This window comes from Harpia harpyja, chromosome 2 (assembly GCF_026419915.1).
Source record: "Harpia harpyja isolate bHarHar1 chromosome 2, bHarHar1 primary haplotype, whole genome shotgun sequence".
Taxonomy (NCBI): domain Eukaryota; kingdom Metazoa; phylum Chordata; class Aves; order Accipitriformes; family Accipitridae; genus Harpia; species Harpia harpyja.
In genome coordinates this window covers 75817499-75828902 of record NC_068941.1, presented here as the reverse complement: position 1 = coordinate 75828902, position 11404 = coordinate 75817499, and the positions used below count along the sequence as shown (strand labels likewise).

At 40.1% G+C, this 11404-nt stretch overlaps 1 long non-coding RNA gene across 1 annotated transcript; it reads left to right on the top strand.

The window, feature by feature from the left end:
- The first annotated feature begins 98 nt into the window (after window positions 1–98).
- Window positions 99–5409, top strand: LOC128138861 (uncharacterized). Its single transcript, XR_008234170.1, has 2 exons — window positions 99–520; window positions 1822–5409. It is a non-coding gene; the product is annotated as an uncharacterized LOC128138861 (long non-coding RNA).
- Window positions 5410–11404: the final 5995 nt, after the last annotated feature.

The following is an 11404-nucleotide window of genomic DNA, read 5'->3' as shown; positions in this document are numbered from 1 at the left end:
ACGGGACGGGACGCACCGCCCTCCGCGCCCCTCCCCTGCCGGAGCCGTACGGTGCCGTACGGTACGCTACGGTACGGGGGGAGCCGGCTGCCCGCGCCCTGCGCTAACGGCTCCCGGGGCGGGCGGGGGCCAGGGCGGCCGCCGCCCTGCCCCTCACGGCAGCGCCTTGTCCCTGAGGTAGGGGCCTCCCGGCCGGGCTGCCCCCGCCCCAGGGGAGCCCCGGCGGGGTCAGCCCCGGTACCTCGGGCGGGGAAACTGCGCTAAATAAGGCGGCGGCGGCGAGGGGGCCCCGGCCTCGGCTTCCCCGGGGCTGGGCGCCGGCTGCGTGAGGCGGGGAGAGCCGGCTTGGGGGGGGTTTATCACGGGTCGGCTAGCTTCGTCCTTAGCGCTTCTGCTTTTTTCCCCTCCAGTCGTTCCTGCAGGGAAAGGACGAGCGTACTTGTCAGGACGGTGAGAACGGGTTTCCTCTCTGCCAAGGGCGGGACGCGAGTATTGGAACCGGCGCTCGCGTCACTTCGAGGTAAATGCGTATTGCAGGGCTGTGCGGCCCGAGTGAGAGAGGACATCTTATGATCTCGTCTGTCTTAAAAAAAAAAAAAAAAGTGATTCGTATTCAGTGTGCTGTCTCTATAACCCAAGGCAACCAGCATGCTCGTTTTGTAGTCTTGCAGGTGCATTGTTTCCAGCGTGTGGAGGGAAAACCACTGTAGGCGATGCAACAAGTGACTTGGATGGTAGGCAGCTCTCTCGAGAGAGGAGAGGCAGACGGGTGCTCAGCCTAGAGCCAGTTTTATGCTTCAAAACCAACCAACCTCACAAATGATAGCATGAGCAGCACTTCTCTTCTGTGCTTTGAGCAAGCACAGATTACAGGCAAAATATTGTAAAGTATTAAAAATCGGATTGTAGAACTTGAAAGTGACTGCAATTCTTATTTCAAATTTTCTTGCTGTCAGAGCATCACTGTGTTAGTTTATTCTACCATTTGGACAAGATTTGTCTTGGTGCCACGAGGGGCAGGGACTAAAGGTTTGCTTGTGCTTGGGATTCAGCTGTCAGTCCACAGAAATATTTAACAGTGCTGATGCAAATGTGAACTGCAGATAAAAGTCAAACCGTGCTGATCACAGCTTCTTTTATCCTAGGAACTGATGTTACAGACGTGGCTTTCCTGCTTTGCATTTAACAGCACCAGACGCTGGTCATCGGTGGCTGAATTTGAGCTAATTCTAAAATGGGCAAGGTCATAATGTGTGTAGATGGACAATACCAGAGATATTTCAGCAGTGAGCCCTTCCACGAACAAGTCAGAATTTCATGTCTTTCATGGGAATTTAGGCTTTTCTATGCAGACCATAGCAAAACTAAGGGTTGGTTTGGTTGGTTTTTTTAAATCTCAAAAAAAACCTTATTTTTGTGAGTATTGTTTTTAAGAATTTTATTTTGTCTGAAAATCACATTAGCCATCTACATCCTTTTTTGCTCTCAGGCAAGGTCTTAAGTGAGTGTTAAGAGTGCAAATGAAACCTGAGTTCAATTACAGTCACTGGAGAAAGTCCTGTTGACTTCATTGGAGTCACTATTTCACCCACTTCACATGTGAGAATCTCAGTGAATCTGGTGCAGAGTTAATGACAAAAATGTACTGTTTAACATCCTATTGCTATAAAAATAAATCTCGATCTCACAGTTAAAAATGATAATAAGATTTATTTTTCATTGGTCTCCTAAAGAAAGATGCTCTGGTTCTTATCATCTCTTTTCCTTTTTTCTCTGGCAAATAATTGATTTTTTTTTTTTCTCCTCCTTTCTTTCTCACAGGGCACAGAACAATGGATTTTCCTTCATTGGCTTTGGTTTTTTGTCATAAACATCATTGATAATGCTAGTGTCAGCACAGTTCTGGGAAGTACAACTTAATTAGTTAAACTGCTGGCTGGGTAACTACCTTTGCAGCAGCCAAGTAAACATACTGGAAGATGAGAATGATCAGTGGGCTGATACTTATTTTTAAAACATTCTCAGTTGAATAGGTTACTTCAAATGTAGAACAGAATACTCCCAAACCAACACAAAACATTTTCAAGGTAGCAGTTGATTGTTGTGTCTCTGAATTACTGAGCAAGCAGTTCTGATTTTGTTGTTGTTGAAGACCATACCAAATAGATAAGAGGAGGACTCTGAAGTAGTGAACTTACCTCTGAGCATTATGAGGGCAGCAGCATTTACACACCTCTCGATGCCTTATTTTTGCAGCCTTTCATGTTCAGAGCATCTAGATGCATGTGTCTGGCAGATATGGCTGACATTCAGTCATTGGCTCTCAATACATACTGATTTCTTACATGGTTTGTTCCAGTTGTCCAATCCAAAATGCATTCCATCTCTCTTTTTCTGAGGTCAATGGTCTGTAATGCTAGAGGCCCAGATTCCCTTCCTGGCTGTGGCATAAAGCAAGTCATGTCTCTGACTATGGATCGTCTTGTCTATCTCATTTATTTCCCCCATCAGTGTTCTGTTCTGAGTAAATAAACTGTAAAATAAGTTTGTCTTACTTGAGTAACATTTCATAAATCATACTTGGATGTGTTAAGTAGAAAAAAAAGTTATTCATTTTACATAGAAAATTGCACCTGTAAGTGGAAATGAAGGGGTTTCTCAGAAAACAAGCAGCACTTTAATTATTTAATTTTGGCAATACCCTTGTGTTACAGGCAAGTGTTATTGAACAGAACAGATGAATAAACCACGGAAGGATGAGTGTAAGCCATTCATTTGTATGTGAAACCAAAGTCATTCAGAATCTAAATGACATCAAAAGTCCAAGTGATGATCAGAAGTATTTTTGACAGTATACTATAGGGAGCCAAAATAACACAGCAAATGGTTTAACAAATTGACTGACTAGGTCCTTTCATCTCCAGCTTCTGTGATTTTATATTTGAGCCCTTCTGTTGGCTGAAGATGGTCAAAAGCAATGGGCAATTGAGTATTAAGTGTGTGCCTGAGGAAGTATCAGTATCAGATTAAGATGAATGGATGTAAATTCCCCAGTTGAATCGTGAAGCCTTTTTTTCAGTTATTTGAGCATATTCACGGGGTACTCTGTTTTAGTGTCTCTTGTAGAGAAAAGGAGAATTTTGGATAGTCTACCTACAGTGTAAGTTATTCTTCTCTTTGGCACCGTGCGTTTCTTTAATGGTAATCTGCCTTTTATGAACTTACTAGGCATGGTCTTATCCAGTTCTCTAGTTTTACGGAAAAATCCTCACCTAGCATTTTTGTTAACTAGATACTGCACTGTTGCCACTCGGTACTACTACAAATACTTGGCTTAACGTTTTTCATTTTAAGTGCATTTCACCCATATACTATGATGTAACAGAAAAAAGATACGTGTTTGTGCGTGCATATGCATATACATACATACACACACAAATATCTGTGACTAGTAAGTGTCCTTATTGGCCAGTTATGCGAAATGAGCAGCTAAGAGGGTTTCATTTCTGATATCAAATGACCAACTATAGGTTGCTACTGATGGTTTTAGAAGAAAGAGTGAGGTAACTTACTAAGAAAACTGGCATGCTTCCTAGTCAGAAGTTGCTGCCTTAAGGATGCAGAAAGGTATATATTAATCTAAAGAATATTTGAAAATAAATGTGTCTTCAAAACTAGCACACCTCTTTCCTCCAGGGCTCCTGCTGTAGGTCATTTTGCTATGGTTATTCAGGGGGTTGTAAATTTTGGGAAAGGGCTGTCCTCTGTACCTTCTACAGAGTAACTCAAGTTCCAGGTGCTTAACAAAAAAACGCACATCCTTGCTGAGGCACTTAAGTGTCATGGCCAGCAATCTTTATCTAATGTTAGTGATCTCTGAGGAAACACAATAGCTCCTTGTGGGTTTTGACTGGTACATAGGCAACAGAAAAAGCAGCCAATGCACAGAATTGATGACCTAGCGGCTAGTCTCATTAAGTCAGATTGTACCCTGATTTACTTACTCTGAAACCTTAATGGTCTCAGTGAGGTTAGAATTCACAGTGTGTACCATCAGCCTAACTGTGAAAGCAGAAAATTTGCACTACTGTCAAGCAGATGTAGTTCTTCCTAATGAACTAACTAATGGAGGGTAAAAATAGGAAGTAATGCTAAGCTTGTGTCTGCTGGCACTTGCTCCAGGAAATGATACAGAAGTCTTCCTTAAATAACAGTAGGCCTATGTCTCACAAAAGCTGGAGAAAGACCAATTGCATGGGACAGCCTGCATTTTGACCTAAACCGAGAGCGCATACCAAGTCCTCATTTTGTAGAAGTATGAAGAGTGAAGTTACACACTCCCTACAAACGGAAATGAAGGAAATACTGTAAACTGGTAAGTGCCATAGCGCTGGACTGAATCATCACAGGCAAAAGCTCTAGAAATTACAGGGTTTTTTTCTGCAAAATACTTAAAATGAGGACAAAAATTGTGACCATTAACCTATTATTTGTGATTTGATGATGCTTTATTCAGATTGGCCACATGTCTTTTTCTTTGTGGGTTGTAGTTTATTGACATAATCAACTGAAATGGCTCTTCTGGAGCCATTACAATTTGTTGTGTTAGTGCAGCTGAAAACACTTCACCATACCATGTGTCATGCTTTGTCAAGTTAACAGTTGATGTTTCCAAATCAGGATTAGGAACAGTGCTGATGCAGTGCAATGCAGCAATTGCTTGTGCAACATAAGCATGCATGAAAAGCAGCAAACTCTGCTGAAGTAAAGCAGCACTACCTATTGTTATTTGTCAGGTGTCCTAGCAGTTTATTTACCCTAAAGCATCAAGTGGTCCATCCCTTTGGTATCTGAGGTTACTTAATACCAAAGGAAGAAAAGCATTCTCATATAAACGCTCATGAACCACTAGTCTGTTTAACAAGCCAATAATCTTCAGAAATTATATTAAACTCTTGTCAGCAATAGGGAAACACAGATTAAGTGATGTACCAAAGGAGATGCAAGAAATGCATGGCAAAGTCAGACAGGTAGAGCCAACTCCTGCACATGATACAACCAGGAGTTCACCTCACCAGGTAGTGCTAAGGTTTATATAGCCCCGTTAGTACATCTCTCTGCCCAGTAAATCCACACTGGGACAGCAATGAAGCTAAAACTGAACTTCCTCTTTAGGACTATTTTATTCTCTGATTTGTATATGTGATAGGCTTATGTGTGAACATCTCTAGAATTGTTACATTGATGCTGAAATGGGTAAATGGATGGTGAACCTGTGCACGAACAATAGCGATACCTTGTTGATGACAGAAAATAGCAATATGAAAAAATTGTGATTTTCAGTTACTGCCAGTTACTGTCAGATCTGTAGAACTGCTGAATGGAAATAAAGGTATTGATATTGAAGAATGCGTTTCTGTTATTTCCAAAATCACTGAAAAGGAGGAGATTGAATTCTTCTTTGATGGGGGAAAAATGGAGAAATGGTCACTGGAAAGCTGTGAAATTCTTTAAAACATCAAACAATTCTTCAAGCCTGGCTTCCTAATGTTAATCATCCTGAATTCATATGCAGAGATCTAAATAAGATTTTTCAGAAGGAAAATAGTTCCACACATTGGCATAACACTGAGACAGAGGAAGTTCTAAGCACTCAGATTCTCAAGAGCGGCATTTCTCGAATGGTGAAGCAATCATCAGTGATATACCCACATAAAATACAGCGCAGTAAAAGCCAGAAGGATTGCTCTGAGAGTCAGTACTCTGAGCTTGCAGATGCAGCAGGAGGGAGAAATTGCGCTGCAAGGCAGATGATGTACCGTACCTCCTCACACCGTCTGTAGACCTGCAGATTCATCTCTTAGTGAAGAGAAGGTGCCAAAATACAGGAGGGGAGATGAGCACTCTGGGTCTGGGGGAGAAAGGGAGAGGCAGTACTGACAGACGAGGCCTCTTGCTAGTCCCAGCTACCAGACCCACTGCTTTGCTAAGCTGGGGACGAAAGGTGACAGTCCTGGTGAGGAGGAGGCAGAGCTCTGGCAGAGGGATTTGGGGAGACAGCAGTGATGGGATATACTTAAAGGCAAGGAAGCACTGCTTTAGGGGTAAAGTGAGGTTGATCTTTTACTGATCTCTTCCCAGGTTAATCCTGCTTATGATTTAAACAGTCATTTAAATGGCTAAAGTTATCTGATTTAGGAAAGCACAGTAATGTTTTGGCTGTTATACAAATGGATTCTAAACAGCATCTAAGTAACACAAGGTCATGCGGATACCCAAATGATCCTCTATTAATTTAGAATATTACATGAATTTAAAGGATAAGATCAATTTCAACAGAAGATTGACTTAACCACTGAACCATTTATTTAAAACAAAAAGTACATAAACAAACCTTTCACCAGGAATGCTAGGATGCGATCCTAGACTTCTCTTTGGCCTTGAACCACTTCAGATTAATTGGTTTGGAGCCAAAGGAGGTGCATAATATAACATCACAATTTATATTTAGGAAAACTCATTAGAAATGAAGAAGTTATGTAACTCCTCAGAGAAAGCAAAAGAAATGTAGGACAAATTATACTCAAACACTGCAGTTAAATTATTTTAACAGCAGGGTAGCTTTAAAAAAACTGTTAGGACAAAATCCTACATAGCACGGGGGAAAAAAGCTTTTACATCTTACTGTAATTAGAAACTCATCAGGTTAATGGGGCAATTTTTCAAAAGCTGCCATTTAAGTTTTTGCACATGGCATTGATCTTGCTGTATTTCAGTTTGCAAATAGAACTTGTCCAGGGGAAAAAAAAAAGCAATCGGGCATTTTCTAATGTACATGTAAATTCAAACCTCTGTATCTTTGCATCTATGCTTTCTCATTCAATTTGTACTTGTGATAGAATTCTAAGAAGATTTCACTTTCACTTCAGTATCCAGTGATTGAAATTGCCAAAAGCAGCAAGTGATTTGGGGTATCTCACTCAGTCTTTAGCACTGAAAGGCTTCAAGAAAGCAAAGGGAAGGGAGCCAGCTAGTCAAGATCCACACTTAATTTGAGCACTTAAAATCTGAGGCATGGGAAATTAATGATCACTTTTGATAATTCAGGTCAGCACTTTTTAAAGTTGATCAATATTTAAATATATGATGAGAAGAAATGGTGAAATGGTGAAATGAATGGAAAGGGATGGAGCATAATGGAAAAAGTTTTCCGAAACAGCCAAATGAGAGAGGAGCCTAAATCTGTTGGGATTTCGTTTATTGACTATGGCAGTTTTCATAGGTCTTGTTTTGTGGCTCCTAAATATGCTTCCTATTTACAAAGATATCTAAATATCTAAAGACAAAGACGGGGGATGTACAAAATGTCTACTCACTTCAGATGACTAACAAGTGAAATTATGAAGAAAAATAAGAGGGAGCCTGCAAAGCAAGTCATGAATGAGCCAGCTACCTTTACTGAAAGGATGAATTGTTCCTTTAGAAGTAATGAATTCTTAGAATTAGGTGCCTAGACTACAGCAGCTCTTCACTGTAAGTAAACTTTTTTTTTTATAAAGTTTTAAATACAGTACAGTGAAAAACAGAGAACTGCAAACAGACATGTTACTAAACAGCAAGGTACTGTGCTTACTATTATATTTTTCAGGGTGGGTGGAGCAAGGGAATGAAGTAAATAGTAATTCAATGAATTAAGTAAAACTAACTAATTAACTAGTATCAGAAGGGGACTGTTGACTTAAAAATGTATTGCTATTAATATATAATATTACTAGTTTTATATCCTGGATGGAAAGGGTTTCACAGGCACAAGTCTTGCCTGTTATTAAGAGCCGTAAAAGTAAAACCTCATTCACAGCTTATGTGCACTGCATATCACACTCATTTGTAAGATTAGAGCTTTATCATGGGTTTGAAACAGCAGCGTTTTTCCTATCCTGGTAACCCATTTTGCATTCCTTTAAACTGACAATCCATGCAAGAGAAGATACTTTGAAAAATGATGACAAAAAGATGTAGCAAGCAGTATAGTAACTTCAAAGAAATATTATTAACCCTGCAGGATCTGGTTGTACAGGAATAATTCCTTCTCTGCTAGCTGAAAAAATGAAAACCAAGACCAGCTACATCCAGACAGCACAGATGTTGATTAGCACAGGATTATTGGTACTTCACAGCAAGGGATCCAAGAACTTAAAAAAAACTATTTGTATTCTGTAAAATATGCAGCGTTGTCACCACTGCAGTTGAATTACTTATTTTATGTTACTTTAGGAAACTGCAACTGAGAGCATTAAACACCCTGGATGCTAAGAAATCTAAACCCAGTACTTAGGAATTTTAAATCAATCAAATATCTAAACGTGGTGCACATTTGAAAAAGAATTAGTCAAAATGAAAACGCAGTGAAAAATAGAAAATAAAAATGCCAAGCAAGGAACAATTCCAGAAAGATAGGGTTCCCACTGAGTGTTAAAGTACAGCAGTTGAGGAAATCTGCCAAACACATTCAGGACTCTCCATAAATGGGGTTCTTGAATCAGTGTCTCAATCAGAACTGGCAGTAAAGACATCCAGTTGCTTTGTGGGAACAGAAGGGGAGCAAGAGCTCCTCGAATGCTCGGCTAAGGGCAGGCTGTGGAGAGCAAATATTAGATTGCTTTGCCTGAGGAGAATATGAGCAACTGTACCAAGCAGCTTCCAAAAATACTTCACATCTTCAAAGCACTGGACAAAGATGAACTAACAATTCCCTCCTCCATTTCCCATTATAGACAAAGCTGAATTCCAAAAGAAAAGCAAATCAGGCCTGAGGCTTGACAGACAGAAAAGGACAATTTTTCAAGAGTGTTGGGATGGCCAAGCTAATTCACAGTAGTGGTTTAGTGACAATCTCCAGGTTATAACCCCTACAGACAAGTCCAAAGTGGTGTATTTTAATACCTTCCCAACTGCCTAACTGCATTTTCCTCAGCTGAACTTGATCCAACTGGTTCTTAACAAAAAAAAGAATTTGCAGATAGTCATAAGATCATAAAGCAACAGCTCACTGGACACGGAGAGGAGCAGGTGGATATTTTTGTTGTTTCCCAGTAGTCTGTTCTTGATTTCGTCTGTCTCCAATTATCGTACATAGGTGTCAACTACTAGAAAGTCAAAAAGGAGTGCTGCGTAAGGAAATATTCAGCAAAGACAAGGAAGTATCCGTCACTTCTACTAAAGGAGGACATCAGCCATTCAAGAGCTTTCCTATCTGTTCTGCTGATCTAGTCCTACTGTGCCACTATGGATATTATAAAACATTCTGGAAGCAGCAGGGACTGGTTGCCTTCTCCCCACTTCAGGGGAATAACTTTTAATCCGTATAGACATTTTTTCTTAAACTACATCATACTGAGCTTCAGTAAGTCTAAGTCTCTAATATTTACTTTTGGGGAAAAGTTGTGATCTTAATTCACAGAGGCTTTTAATTACTCTTTTACTCAAGACATTTTTCTAGAGGATCAGTGTATTAACTCATGGAATTTCAGAGAAAATTTAAGCCTGTTCAAAGGACGATTTTTGCTCAGGCTACAACTATGTCAGTTTGGGACATGGGTTTTTTTTAAAAAACCAATTATCATCATGCCCACAGAACACCATAGTGCAACGGCAGTTCCAGTTGTATAAAGTCATCTCATCCTGATCAAGCTTATTCTTTCTCTCATTTGGGAAAAATTACACATATGTCAAGCATAAATAATGATATTGACTACAAATGGATAGCAAATATGGTTCACGTGTTCCTTCAGTAGTCCAACCAACCCAACGTACATTGTATACACAAACTCTAAAGAACACCTATGTCCAGCCTTGCTGGAAACTGAAGGCCAAGTTTGAAGACATTTTTACATATGTCTATGGGTACCTGTATATAGGTAGGTACAGGAGGGTGTCTTTTTGAGACACCTGAGTGCTTTTACAAATCTAACAAGGAGCCTGAATATCTTTAGCATCCTTGTCCAATGTACATAACTCATTTAGATTCCTTAAAGAAAACCCAGTTACCAAGACACTACTAGTACCAAAATATTAAAAATATTTGGAAAGTAATCGTTTTCCACAAAATAATTGTTGTAAAATAATAGTTGTTTTAGAATGTGTTTGTGGAACAGTATTTTAATGGATGTCTATCACAAATTGATGGATATCTATTACAATATTACAATTTACTAATTGCCTATTAGTAAAGCAATTGACAGTTCTGGTAGAACTGAGTACTTAAAATACTTACGATAAACAATCATAGTACTTGTGGTTATCAGCTGCTGTGGACTCAAGAAACACAGAAAGCAATATGCTTTCAAAGAGTAACTAACATGTAAATAAACACATTTACATTTAGTTAAGATTCACTTGGAAAAGTACTACTGAACAGAGCTGAAAATGCTATAGCAGTAAAATCCCTGTTGAAGCAAGAGTGAGGTGCGCATCCTGTTCCAGTTTAGGCAATTGTGCTGATTTTGGCTGGGATAGAGTTAATTTTCTTCGTGGTAGTTTGCATGGGGCTATGTTTTGGATTTGTGCTGGAAACAGTGTTGATAATTCAGGGATGTTTTCATTATTGCCGAGCAGTGCTCACACAGAGTCAAGGCCTTTTCTGCTTTTCAGACCGTCCTGCCAGCAAGTAGGCTGGGGGTGCACAAGAAGCTGGGAGAGGACACAGCTGGGACAGCTGACCCCAACTGACCAAAGCGATATTCCAGACCATAGGACGTCAAGCTCAGCATATAAACTAGGGGGAAAGTTGGCCAGGGACCACTGCTCGGGGACTGGCTGGGCATCGGTTGGTTGGTGGTGAGCAATTGTTTTTCATTTGCATCACTTGTCTTTCTTGGGTTTTACTTCTCTCTTTTTTTCTTTTTCTTATTTTCTTTTTCATTATGATTTATTATTATTAAATTTTATATCAGTTATTAAATGGCTGTTATCTCAACCCACAAGTTTTCTCACTTTTACCCTCTGATTCTCTCCCCCATCCTGCTGAGGGGGGAGTGAGCGAACAGCTGTGTGGTGCTTAGTTGCTGGCTGGCATTAAACCACGACAGCAATCTGTTGTTTTTCTGGCAATGACACAGGTAGTAACAACGCGGCAATACCAGTTATAGTGATAACAGCCCTCACCACAAATGGTAAAGCAATGAAATGTAGTTGGGTTGTAAAGCTAAAGTACTGACAAAGTCATAGCATTTGACTCGTAACACTTTATAGATACCTTTATTGCTGCCAGACCTCTAAGCAGGTTTAAAACCAACAGTAGTATTTGATCTGCGTCTATTACTAACCTGTACAGCCAAAATCACAAAGCCAAACATCGCAACTCCCTATCGAGACATCCTTGGAAATTACATGTAAGGACCAAAAT